General features: G+C 37.2%; 1 long non-coding RNA gene across 2 annotated transcripts in view; it reads right to left on the bottom strand.

The window, feature by feature from the left end:
- Nucleotides 1-365: 365 nt before the first annotated feature.
- The window catches only part of LOC119516815, a 31,741-nt gene continuing 19,381 nt past the window's right edge, over nucleotides 366-12,725 (bottom strand). The window contains exons 2-6 of one of the 2 annotated variants that reach the window (XR_005213379.1): nucleotides 6,631-6,713; nucleotides 5,556-5,759; nucleotides 5,116-5,248; nucleotides 2,997-3,184; nucleotides 366-2,638 (exon numbers count right to left, since the gene is read on the bottom strand). This is a non-coding gene — a long non-coding RNA (uncharacterized LOC119516815). Of the gene's footprint in view, nucleotides 2,639-2,996; nucleotides 3,185-5,115; nucleotides 5,760-6,630; nucleotides 6,714-12,725 lie in introns of both variants that reach the window. The other variant, XR_005213378.1, reaches the window with a different exon arrangement.

The raw sequence follows: 12,725 nt of genomic DNA on the forward strand, positions 1-12,725 counted from the left end.
TGCTCTGGAGAAGCTAAGAGAGGACAAATACCCCAAGTGCAACTAAGAGTGACATTTTTGAGGAACTGCAGCCTAGAGAGGAACGTCCTTGGAGAAAACCATTTTGAAACCAGAACTTTGGAGCAGACACCAGCCATGTGCCTTGTCAGCTAACAGAAGTTTTCTGGACACCATTGGCCATCCTTCAGTAAAGGTACCCAATTGCTGATGTGTTACCTTGGACACTTTATGGCCTTAAGACTGTAACTGTGTAACCAAATAAACCCCTGTTTATAAAGGCCAATCCATCTGGTGTTTTGCATGCCAGCAGCATTAGCAAACTAGAACACACATTAATGTAAAATTTATGACAGAACAAGTAAATGTATGTTTATTATATTCATTTTATGGAAGGGGTTGCAAGTGCCAATGGATAACATTTTTATTTAGAGGTATGAAAAACCAAGCACACTGAAGTTGACTGCAATTTAATAAAATTCTTACATCCAAAAGGATTTCTAGCATCTAGCAGTAGCATATAACTAGCACAAAGTAAATTCCTTGTAAATACTTTTTGAATTAATTTACTTGTAAATATTTATAGAATAAATGTTTTATTTTTAATGTGTTTTTTCAAAATGTGTGTAGTTTCTGCTTCTCGTAACAGCAGAGTAGCTGTGTCAGACTAACTTTTCTACAGATAACAATTATGATTTCAGAACAGAATAAAAACAACTGTTGGAAGGTACTAGAGGATAACCATAAGCAGACAGAAACTGGAAGGAAGATGACTTGAAAAACAGGAACTCCACTAGATGAGATTTATGTCTATATGATTTTTTGCCTGAAGGCACTTCCCAGTTCTCCAGGTGAGAGGTAGCTAAAACTCAAGTAGAAAGTTATAGTCATATTGGCTTGAGGAATCAGGACAGAGGAAAGGGATTCTAGGGGGCCATCACAGAAGGAAGAGAGCCACAGCTGACCCCCTGAACTACACATCTACAGAAAGCCAAGTTAGAAGACTGAAAAAACTTAGCAGAGGTTTTAGCTGCTACCCACTGTAGGACTTTGAGTTCCACCATATTAACTGCTCACTAGAACAAAAACACTTTCCTGAGAAAGAACAGAAATATACTTGCTATATCATCCACACAGTGTCCAATAAACCATAAAAAACTATTGGACAATGTGATCCAAAGTCAAGAGGAAAAGTAGTCAATAGAAGCTGACACTAAGATGACCCAGATATGGATTTAGCAAAGATGTTAAAGCAGCTATTATAAATATGTTTAGATTAATGAAATAATTTCAAGTAAATTATAATTGAAAGGATTTGCCAGCAGCACATCTGCTGTACAAGAAATACTAAAGGAAGGTCTTTGGGATAAAAGAAGTTATACCAGATGGAAACTCAGATCTAAGGAAAACATAGGTATATGAATGAACAGATGGGGTGAGTTGATAATAGAGCAGACGAGAGCTAAATGAAACTGGGTAGAATAGAAGGAATGTCTTGTACTATGTTATAACTTTTCTATAAGATTTAAGTTACTTAAAAATAAAATGTCATGGAATAGGTATTTGTAAATCAATTTTTTAATAAACCAGATTCTATTTTTCTTGCCATGCTAATTGTGGGCAATATTGGAAAACAGGCACGTGTTGTGGACAACCTTAGACTTTGTTCTTCTCTCCTTAATTCCACAGTATCCAATATCCTCCTGTTCTCTATCAAAACCTACTTCTGAGGAAGAATCTAAAACTCACTTCACTTCCAAAAAATATAAGTAACAGATGACATTTAGTGTAATTCCTCACAGGGTAATTGGTCTGCATTTTAAGAGAGAGAGCCTTCTGTTGGGAAAATATGAAACTTTCAGACATTAAAGAGCAGTGGCAATTTTTAGGGTATATAAAAGACTTCATGGCCTTTGAAATTATATCATGTAAGTAATTAACTAAACACTTATTCATTTGGCTACCACTTCCAATTCTGCCCATCTCCATCATTTTTATTTAAAGGTTAGCAATGGGAGTGTGAATTCTTCTCCATCAAAAGTATTAAATGCATTGGAATTCTTCAAAAAAAAAAAAAAGTGATTCTGCAGTTTTGTATCAGTTTAAACCAGGACACAGTCACCCCTGCTATACTGTCTCATCTCTGTGAGATAGGAAGATAATGGTGCAAATGATTGCTTTTACAAATTAATTTCTCCATTGTTATATTCAGATATAGAAAATTATCACATTAGTCTTAATGTTGTAACATCACAGTTTGAATTGATTTGTCATCATCTTACACAACTTATAACCCTTGGCAAAGTCTAGCATGCCACTACTTCTTGTATATCAGTAGAACATATCAATAAAATATTGTTTATTGGAAACCAACTACAACTGAGGAAAAGGCCAACAGTCCAGAACACAGAAGGAAAGCCCAGCCCCATTAATTGCAGACGAAGTTTATGCATCCTTTCTGAGTTGTCAAGGCTTTTATCAGCAAATCTTTTTGGGAAAGGAGTTGTTCTCTTTCTTCCTTAAGACTTTCAATCATCAGAGTTAGCTTTCTCTTTTCATCTTCAAGAACTGTGATGTTTTTCTCAGAGGACTGGAGATTTGGTTTTAGGAATGCCAGTTGCAAGGACAAATTCTCATTTATCTGTAAATTAAAAATGAATCAGTGGTTGGAAACTTTACTCAAAACTTGCTTATTTAGTTGCACTCTAACTTTACTTAAAGTTCTGGATGTTTTGGCTATTTCTTAGATGCTTATTTAATGGCTGGTGGCCCATTGCCATGGTGAAATAGAATTAATAAGCATTCTTAATTATGCTAACTTAATACTTGTAAAATACACCCCTTTTTTTTTCCAAAAAAAAAAAAAAAAAAAGGATACTGGAAAATGTAATATGCTGCAAAAGTATCATAAATTTTTAGAAACTCTAGTCTTTAATCATAGCTCTGGAGAAATTTGTGCTGAATGTATTAACCAATACCTGACACATGTAGACACTTACTGTTCTGCTAGCTAACAGCTTTGACTGAAGCTTGACGTTCGCCTTTTCAAGCTGTTTGAGAATAAATTTAGCTTGAAACAATTCTGAATGAAGAAAAGTTATTTCGTGGTCCAAAGAATCTCTTTCCTTTTGAACTTTATTATAACTTGTCATTATTGGCCATTAGAAGGATCTAGTTCATCCTTTTCCTAAGAAGTCAAAATAAAATTTGAATTCAGTTTAGTTTATATTAAGTCACATTTAGTATAATCAAAGAGGACTCTACATATCTGTATATGATAGGACAATTTTGAAAGCACCAATATAGATAGAAAATGAACTAGGCAAGAGTTTAGTTAATAAAACACAGAATTAGAAACCTGAGTCTCAGCCTGGTTTGGTCTGTACCATACTATTTGAATTTCAGCATACCACTAAACTCATTAGGCCTCAGCGTGTTCATCGTTAAGTGGGAATAAGGCTGCCTTCACCCCAGGGATGTTAAGATACTAAATGAGGTCACCATCTGAGCCCCTCGACAGGCAATGTAACAATCCATGGTGGTGGTGGTCAATATTCTTTTTTTTACTTTTTTCTCCCATTTTTAAAATTGTGAACTTTAACATATACATAACAATGATAACTTTCAATGTACGATTTCACAAATAATTAGAGAGCAAATCTCAAAGAATGTCATGGGTCACAGTTCCACTACTTCAGCCATTTCCATTATTGTAAAATATAACATATATACAGAAAGGTGTCATCTCTCAATGTACAACTCAATAAGCAGTCATATAATTTCAAAACTTGTTATGGGTTACAGTTCCACAATTCCAGTTCTTTCAAGGTACATACACAAAGGTGAAGACCTTCAAGGCAAAATTCAATGAGCAGCTATAGAGCAAATCCCAATGGATTCTATAGGCTAGAGTTCCACCACGTCATTTACCTCCTTCCAGTCATTCCAACACCCCAGCATCCAAAAAAATATATATATATAATTATATAATGTTTCAGAATTCATAGACCTTTGTTCAGTCTTATCTTGTGTGTTGGTATCCCTTCCTCTCACTTAATCTCTTTCTCCATCTTCAGGGGTGTCTAGGCAGTGAGCACCCTAACTTGTTCATATTAAAAGAGGGTGTTGACAGTACAGGGAAGGGAGCCATGTCTGATAGTTGATCATATCAATATTTGTTTAATATTTAACCAATTTATAAACTTGAGGGTTTGAAAACACAAAGCCAGACATGTGTGGAGTCCCAAATCCCTCCAGGCCACTGGAGCATGTGTTCTTTCGCTTTTTCTGTAGTCCCTGGAAAAGCAGCTACCTAATTAAAAAACGTATGAAGTACATGAATCAAAGTATCTAAACAAAATTGTCACAGATGAATACACAGCCAGGTATCACTCACTTTGACATTTGACATTTCAGTCTATCATCCTTTGGGTAATGTCCCTATTTTTTGAGATGGCAATATGAGCACAGAGAAATTGTGGGAGATGCCCAAGGTTAAAAACCAGAATTAGGTTATCTCTTGAGTTACTTTCCACTCTGTTTCTATAATTCTCATAATAGAAACGGAATTGTTTGGAGGTTCAAGCATTGCTTCCAGTAGGAAATAATGCAGATATTATTATTGGGGAATAATGTAGCATGTCTAATTTTTCAGATAACAAAGCAATCTTATTCAAGTCCCTCTGAAATAAAAGGCCAGCAAATGGCAGCAAGTAATTTTTCCTTATAATATTTTTAAAGCATCACTCCCAAACACTCTAATATAAAGGATTCTTTCTTTTTCCTTTGTATTCATTTGATTACCCCATAGTTTATAAATCACATGTCTGTTTTGTACACTTTGTACCAGACAAGTCTGGGCACGCCAAGTTTGTATTGAGTTCACAAATGCCACTTAACATACTTAGTTGTCATTTAAGTTATGACTTTGAAAACAAAAGAAGACAAACCCTTTTACAGTAATAGACAGGTTACATAAATTGCAGCACAAACTAAATACACAATAACTTCAGTTCATATTGAAATGTTTATTCTTTCATCAGCACTTTGCCATAACATTCTCTGACATATTTTTTAAAATATCCACAATAATTGAGTACAACAAGAAGGTTTTGTTACCTGTTCTCCCTTGCATCCTTTCCGTAAGTCATGGAAACTGCAGGCAGAAGGACTTGACTTAGCTCTATTCAAGACACCAGGGCTTTCAATTGACGGTTGTGTGAAGTCTCTCTCTTTTTCCAAAGCACTTATCCTTACATATTACAGTATAGATCAGGGAAAGAAAACCAAGAGACACAGCTCTAGGAGCAAATATAGGACCTGAGTTTTGCTAATTTGCTTTATCTACTATTTCTGTTGACTACGCTCTCAGTTCCGTGATGCCAAAAAGTCTAAATTAAAAAAAAAAAAAAAAGACCCCCACATTTCATGTGTCAGTTGCACAGTGAGCACTGAGATAAGTAGGTATGCTCTGCAGGAAAATATTGGTATATTGGAGAGGTTAACTGTGAGCCATGGCAGAGACAGACCTGGGTTAAATCCCAGCTCTTTCTTCTTACCAGAAGCTCTCCTTTCTCTGGGGTAAGTTCTTTGGGAGCCTCAAGACTTCATGTGTAAAATGAAGATAACTCCCAATCAACGAGCTACTTTCCATATTAAGTTAAATAGCCAGAATTAACTGCTTGGCATGATGTCTGACAGATGATGTTTTCCATAAGAGTTTTTATTGTTGCTATACCCACTTTGAACTGTCTGTATAATTTCTGCAAAAGATAAAGTGGAATGTTACTAGCATGAATAAGCAAAAAAGTCCATTCTTAGAAGTGAAATATTTCCATTTATAATTTTTAAATGAAGTTTCTTACTTTCAATAGCCTACAGTAACAGAACTATACAGATAAATTATGGTAAACCTGCTTTAATGAACAGATAGGAGTCACTCAGAATTACCATAGTGGAATATACTGGAAAGAGGTATTTGGCAGATCTGCTTTATTTTGATTCTAGCTTTGTCCCTTGAGCAAAAGTTTTATCTTTGATCTTTGGTTTTCTCATCTGTTAGTTTAATACCTTGCGGGGTTGTAGTGAGGAGAATATATTAAAACTATATATGTATGTATTTGCACACTCTATGTAGAGTAATGATATTCCAGTATTATAATAAAATTTGATTGCAAGTAGGCTTTTTAAGTTAAGTGCTAAAAGTTATTCTGAAATATGTAAACACTCTCTTTGCAAAATTATTTGCACTATTGCCAACCTAATCCTTTCGTCATCATATAAATTAAGAGTCGACCTTGAAGGGTTGTGATTTGGATGTGGCACATGGAGTGGCTTCTGGGATGAGTGGTAAAGTTCTATTTCTTGACCTGGGTAGTAATTACAAGGTGTCTGCTTTATAATTACTAATTAAGCTATGTATTTGTTTTGTGTAGTTTTCAGTGTCTGTTTTATTTTAGAATGAATATTTTTAAATACAAAAAAATACAAAAATTTTTAAAATACAACTCAGTCACTGTATGAACTACCACAAAGGTGAAATCAGAGAGGACTAATTTAGTGAGGTTTTATTATGTTTTTAAAACACCTAAAATAAAACTAATATGCAAATAAATGGGTGCTTCTGATTCCTACCTTCTTATTGGGTCCTTCCACCAATGCACCAAATTACTATCTAAGTTTTCCATTTTCATGTTGAAAATTTTGGATGCCAAGAGCTGTAAATATGAAGTAGAATTAGTGTCATCTCAGGCAGTAACAAAGTTCACATGGATATGTACAGAATCAGTGTTGTTAATTCAAAAAGATTAATCAAATTGCAATAAGGTTCAGTGAGTTCAGTAGTGGCAAGCATAACACTGCCCACATAAAGAATAAAAACTGTGAGCAGTTAAAAAGAGCTCAGTGACTGACAAGTTAAATGTGATTCCACTTTTCTGCGGAATCCTAGCTCTTTTTTCTTTGAGTTGGGAGTTATCTTCGTTTTACACATGAGGTCTGAGGCTCCCAAAGAACTTACCCCAGAGAAAGGAGAGCATCTGGTAAGAAAAAAGAGCTAGGATTCCGCACAAAAGTGCGGAATCAAATTATATAAAGATGCCTTGGTTTTAATAAGTATTTATCAAACACTTTAATATTATCTCTAGTGCCAAATGTGACCATTGCAATTATTCTCTTATTGTAGAAAACATATGAATTGTTATCTTTGGGATACTTTACTCCTAAGAAAAAGGGACCTACTCAAGCTTTCTCTTGGTAAAGGAATACAGAGTTATCTTATGAAAATAAAGGTTTCATGAGGGGTCAGAACCAGGAACTAGGAAGACCCAGTCTCTTTTCCCCTACCCCCATGGGCTCTTGGTTCTGCTTCTCTCTGTAGGACAGCTCTCTTCCATCTTCCCACTACCCCTCTCTCCTTGATCATCAGCATGGCTGATGCTACCTGATGCTACCTGATGCTACCTGACTTCTCAGGCTAGCATCTGATGCTAACTGACTAGGTCTGCTGTGCCCAAACTGTAAATTCTCAGGAGAGAGATTCACTCAGCTGATTCACTCAGCTTGAGCCAAGTGTCCTCTGCTGGTCCAAATAACTGTGGGCAAAGAGATCATGGGGATGGAGGGTTTTCCGTTAAGGCATTGTAGGGGTAATAGGAAATGACTTATTAGAATTCAACATAGACAATGACATGGCCCCTAAAATGGGTAATTCATTCATCCCACCCACATGGCTCTACCATGCGCTAGACTGTGCTGGGGACTGAATAATACCCAGTCCCTACCCTGGAGGAAGTCACACGTCAGAAAACCAGACAATTAAACCAAGTATTTAAAGAAGGTGAAACAGAAGTATGAAGAAGTCTTTTAGGATTAGAGAGGTGATAACTAATTTCACAGGAGGAGGAGATAACAGTAAAACAATCTTGAAGAATGATTATTAAAACTCACAAAGCACAAACGTTAGGCAAAAAACAAGAAAAGGTTTAATTTAATAGCATCAAAATTGAGAATTTCTCTTCAAGGAAGGACACCATGGATAAAGTCAACACAAAGGACAGGACCCAGAGAAGATTTTTGTGATATCTAAAACTGACAAGGATCTAAAGCAAATCAGTAAGAAAATGATGGGCGAGCCAATAGAAAACAGGCAAACACAGTGAACAGGCAAAGGAAACCAGACTCAATAAGCATATGAGGAGAGACTCATCCATAATCACTCTCCAAAAATTAGACTAGCAGAATCGGCAAGCTGGCGGTGGCCAGTGTGGGCGGGGGCTGTGGGGATATAGGGACGCTCAGGCTCTGTGGGGAAAGCATCAGTCAACAGATGCACCCATTCTGGAGAGCACAGTGGCGGTGCTTACCAAAGTAGGCACTGGAGGAGGGGATGAAGTGGAGATACCAGCTTGGAAAGGGTTTCTGTGTCATGAGCTTGGATTTTACTCTAAAGACAATGGAGAAGCAAGAGAAGTTTCTAAGCATGTCAGTGACATGGCCAGAAGAAAATGCTGATGGCAGTGTGCAGTTAAAAACTGTGTGTGTGTTTGTGTGTATGTTGGAGAAGGACAAGGGATGGCAGCTTAGAAAGCGAATTAAGGGATATGTATATGTAAAACGGTGTTCAGTGAGTAAAGCAGAATACAAAATGGTATGCAGAAATTAGCTCCTACTCTATGAGAATAGCAGAGGGCATTCAATAAAGATCAGAAGTGAATTTGGAGTTAAGTATATCACATTTAACATTTATAGGGTTCTTTTATTCCCTACAGCAATTTGTTTATAATTTTTTGTGTAAAAAATACTATTTAGAATCTAAATATTAATAATGTTAGTTTAAAAAATTATAGATTTTAAGAATAGAGCCATTATCCATCCGTCCTGCCTGACAGGTCAAGTCTTGGCAGCCTTTGGGGTTTCTGACAATTATTTCTTATATGACCATTATGAAAATTTAGAGTCTAGTTATACGTACATTAATCTTTAAGAAATGAAACTACTCTGAGTTTATGGGATTATGGATGATCTTCCAAAATATATTTTATATTTTCTATAGTTTCTACAATGATGTTGTATCCCCATAATTTACTGTTTTACAACTAAATCCTGGATTTTAAATTTAGATTAATTTAGGATTTGTTTCAGGTAGCTGTGCAGTGAAATTGCAAGCCTTTAAGCTGAAACTAGTTTCTCTTGTGAACTGACAGTAATTGGTTGGTCCAGCTGGCAGATGATGTCACTGCGGCCCCAAGCAGTGAACAAAGCAGTTTACTCCTGGGAGGTGTAGGAAAGTGAGGCCTGGCCATCAGCAGGTGCTATGAGATGAAGTAACCCACAAACTACTTGTGATTTTAAAGGCACAAGACTCTTCAGTCCAATGAAGTAGACATTCAATAAGCACTTAGTTTCTGTTTCATATGTGCCATGATTTAATTACCTCTACTCTTAGAAACTGCTCATTTTGGCTTCTGTAACCTGACTGTTAATTAGCATCCTTTTTCCTCTCCTGTACATCTTCCCCTGTCCAAGGCAATGCCAATGTGAGAACAGACAAGGTTCTTTTTCTTTATCTGCTTCTAGTTTTCTAACCGCTTTCTCCCTCTTCCTCTTTCCCTTTTTTATTTTTTTATTTTTTCCTTAGTGCCAGATTCTTGTCTTTCCTCTTTTCCTCTTGTCCCCTGTGTCCTAGGCTGGAAGGCTTGTTTCCTCATTAATCATTGTGAAGGTCGAGACACAATCTAGACAAATCGACTCTCTGGTAGAATGTCCTCATAGTTTTCTACAGCTCCTTCAGGGAGGAGATTAGGGTGGAAGAGTTATGCTTATTTGACAACAATGAATTCTGAAGCCATGTAAACATGAGACTTACCAGGATGTTAAAAAATAGATCATTAGAATTCAGGCTAGACTTTTATTTTATTGAAAATATCATCCAGCTACTAGAAATGGGATATAATTGTGCTAAGGATTATTGTATGTGCTATGTTCTGTTAGGCCTAATTTCCTTACAGGTCTTAAGCACTTTTAAGGAATTGCTTTAAAATTTGGGGGCTTTATGATACAATTTAATATATTAAAGTAACAAATGAATAGTAAGTAAGCAATTTAGCCACACTCCACTCAGTGCAATAAGTGACCTCCTGTAAAGTAGTACATAAATAAAATTATAAATAGAAAGGAGAGAATTTTAAACAATTATTGAAGTTCTGTGAAGGAATTCTATTATCACATTTAACATTTACATGGTTCTTTTATTATTTAATAATAAAGAATTCTTTTGTAAATAAGGTGACAGCATTATAAAGTGAGAAAATAATGGAATTTGTGGTAATAAGAGCTAGGTTTCAGTTCTGATTCAGCAAAGTATAAGCTGTATTATATCAAAACACTCTTAGCCATAATGCTTACCTGAAAACAGGCATTATGTAATTATAGCACCTTGCAAATTATAAAGTACTATACACGTGAGAGCTGTTAGCATGATTATCTGCAGAGCCTTTAATATGCAAGCTCTCATGTGATCCTCCTGCATCCCTGTGGTTGAGGCAGAGCTTGTTTTATGATCCTTTTTTTATATAGATGAGAAAACTAAGAATCAGAAAGGTTTAGTGATTGATCCAAGGGAACATCATCAAAGGCAGCAGAGGCAAAGCTTAAATCCAAATTTTCTGTCTCCTAACTCAGTACTTTTTCTTCTGTACCCTACGATCCTAAACTTGGGGAGTGGGGAAGAGAAAGATGGAAGGAAAGAGGAGATGAATGCTTATACATTAATATGCTTTTTCCTGTTACAATGGAAAGCAGAAGGATATTGGGAAATAGTCTTGGCTGCAAATCTTGCTGCACCACTTATTAGCTGTGTGAGCATGGATATAATTCTTAATCTCACTGAGCCTCCATTTATTCAACTATGAAATAAGGGCAATTGTATCTAATTCATAGCACTGGTAGGATTAAGTAACATGATAAATGCATTACACATGGTAAATAATAAGAATTCATTAAAGAAAATATTATGCCAAATTCAGGTCTACAGAGTTGTTGGAGGAGAGAAATCCAATACATCAGGAGTGACTTGGGGAAGGCCAACAGTTCTGCCTGCCCTGATCCCTTTTGGGGCCATTTTGAGGACCAGAAGAAGAGAACCTGCTCATCTTCCATGAATTTTCTCTACTGTCATTCGAACCATCAAAATTGCCCGCAAATCTGAACATCCCTCCCATTTACTCCTAAGAAGCAACAATGAAATTATTTCTTGTCTACAAAAGAAAATGAAAGAGATTTTCATTCTCAGATGTCAGACTGAGTACATTTTAAATTTATTAAAATGATAAATAATATTTTTAAAATGTCAACAATAGAGAATAGGAGGTAATGTCATCAGCAAAAAAGAAAGTCCAAAAAATTTCTATAAAATGGAAAGTATACAGGAGGGGGATAACTGATGAAGTAGACCCTGGAAAGCCTAAATTATTAATTGAGTGGGACCGTAACTGCGTGGTTAGAGGTGAGCCAACCAACCCAGTAGACCCTAGAAAGCCTTCAGACTCCCCTGGCAGATATGAAGTGAGGCTGAATGCAGGGGGATTCACTGAAGTTCTTTCTATTAAAATCAATCCTGGGGAGGCGGGGCAAGATGGCGGACTGGTGAGCTGTATGTTTTAGTTACTCCTCCAGGAAAGTAGGTAGAAAGCCAGGAACTGCGTGGACTGGACACCACAGAGCAATCTGACTTTGGGCATACTTCATACAACACTCATGAAAACGTGGAACTGCTGAGATCAGCGAAATCTGTAAATTTTTGTGGCCAGGGGACCTGCATCCCTCCCTGCCAGACTCAGTCCCGTGGGAGGAGGGGCTGTCAGCTCTGGGAAGGAGAAGGGAGAACTGCAGTAGCAGCCCTTATCGGAAACTCATTCTACTGATCCAAACTCCAACCATAGATAGACTGAGACCAGACACCAGAGAATCTGAGAGCAGCCAGCCCAGCAGAGAGGAGACAGGCATAGAAAAAAACAGCACGAAAAACTCCAAAATAAAAGCGGAGGATTTTTGGAGTTCTGGTGAACATAGAAAGGGGAAGGGCAGAGCTCAGGCCCTGAGGCTCATATGCAAATCCCGAAGAAAAGCTGATCTCTCTGCCCTGTGGACCTTTCCTTAATGGCCCTAATTGCTTTGTCTCTTAGTATTTCAATAACCCATTAGATCTGTGAGGAGGGCCTTTTTTTTTTCTTTCTTTTTTTCTTTTTTTTTTAATCCTTTTTTCTTTTTCTAAAACAATTACTCTAAGAAGCCCAATTCAGAAAGTCTGAAAGACTTGCAATATGGGCAGGTCAAGACAAAAGCAGAACTAAGAGAGCTCTGAGACAAAAGGCAATAATCCAGTGGCTGAGAAAATCCACTAAACACCACAACTTCCCAAGAAAAGGGGGGTGTCCACTCACAGCCATCATCCTGGTGGACAGGAAACACTCCTGCCCATCGCCAGCCCCATAGCTCAGAGCTGCCCCAGACAACCCAGTGTGACGGAAGTGCTTCAAGTAACAGGCACACATCACAAAACTGGGCGTGGACATTAGCCTTCCCTGCAACCTCAGCTGATTGTCCCAGAGTTGTGAAGGTAGAGCAGTGTGAATTAACAAAGCCCCATTCAGCCATCATTTCAGCAGACTGGGAGCCTCCCTACACAGCCCAGCAGCCCAGAACCGCCCTGGGGGGACAGCACTCACCTG

This window comes from Choloepus didactylus, chromosome 20 (assembly GCF_015220235.1).
Source record: "Choloepus didactylus isolate mChoDid1 chromosome 20, mChoDid1.pri, whole genome shotgun sequence".
NCBI classification, from domain to species: Eukaryota; Metazoa; Chordata; class Mammalia; order Pilosa; family Megalonychidae; genus Choloepus; species Choloepus didactylus.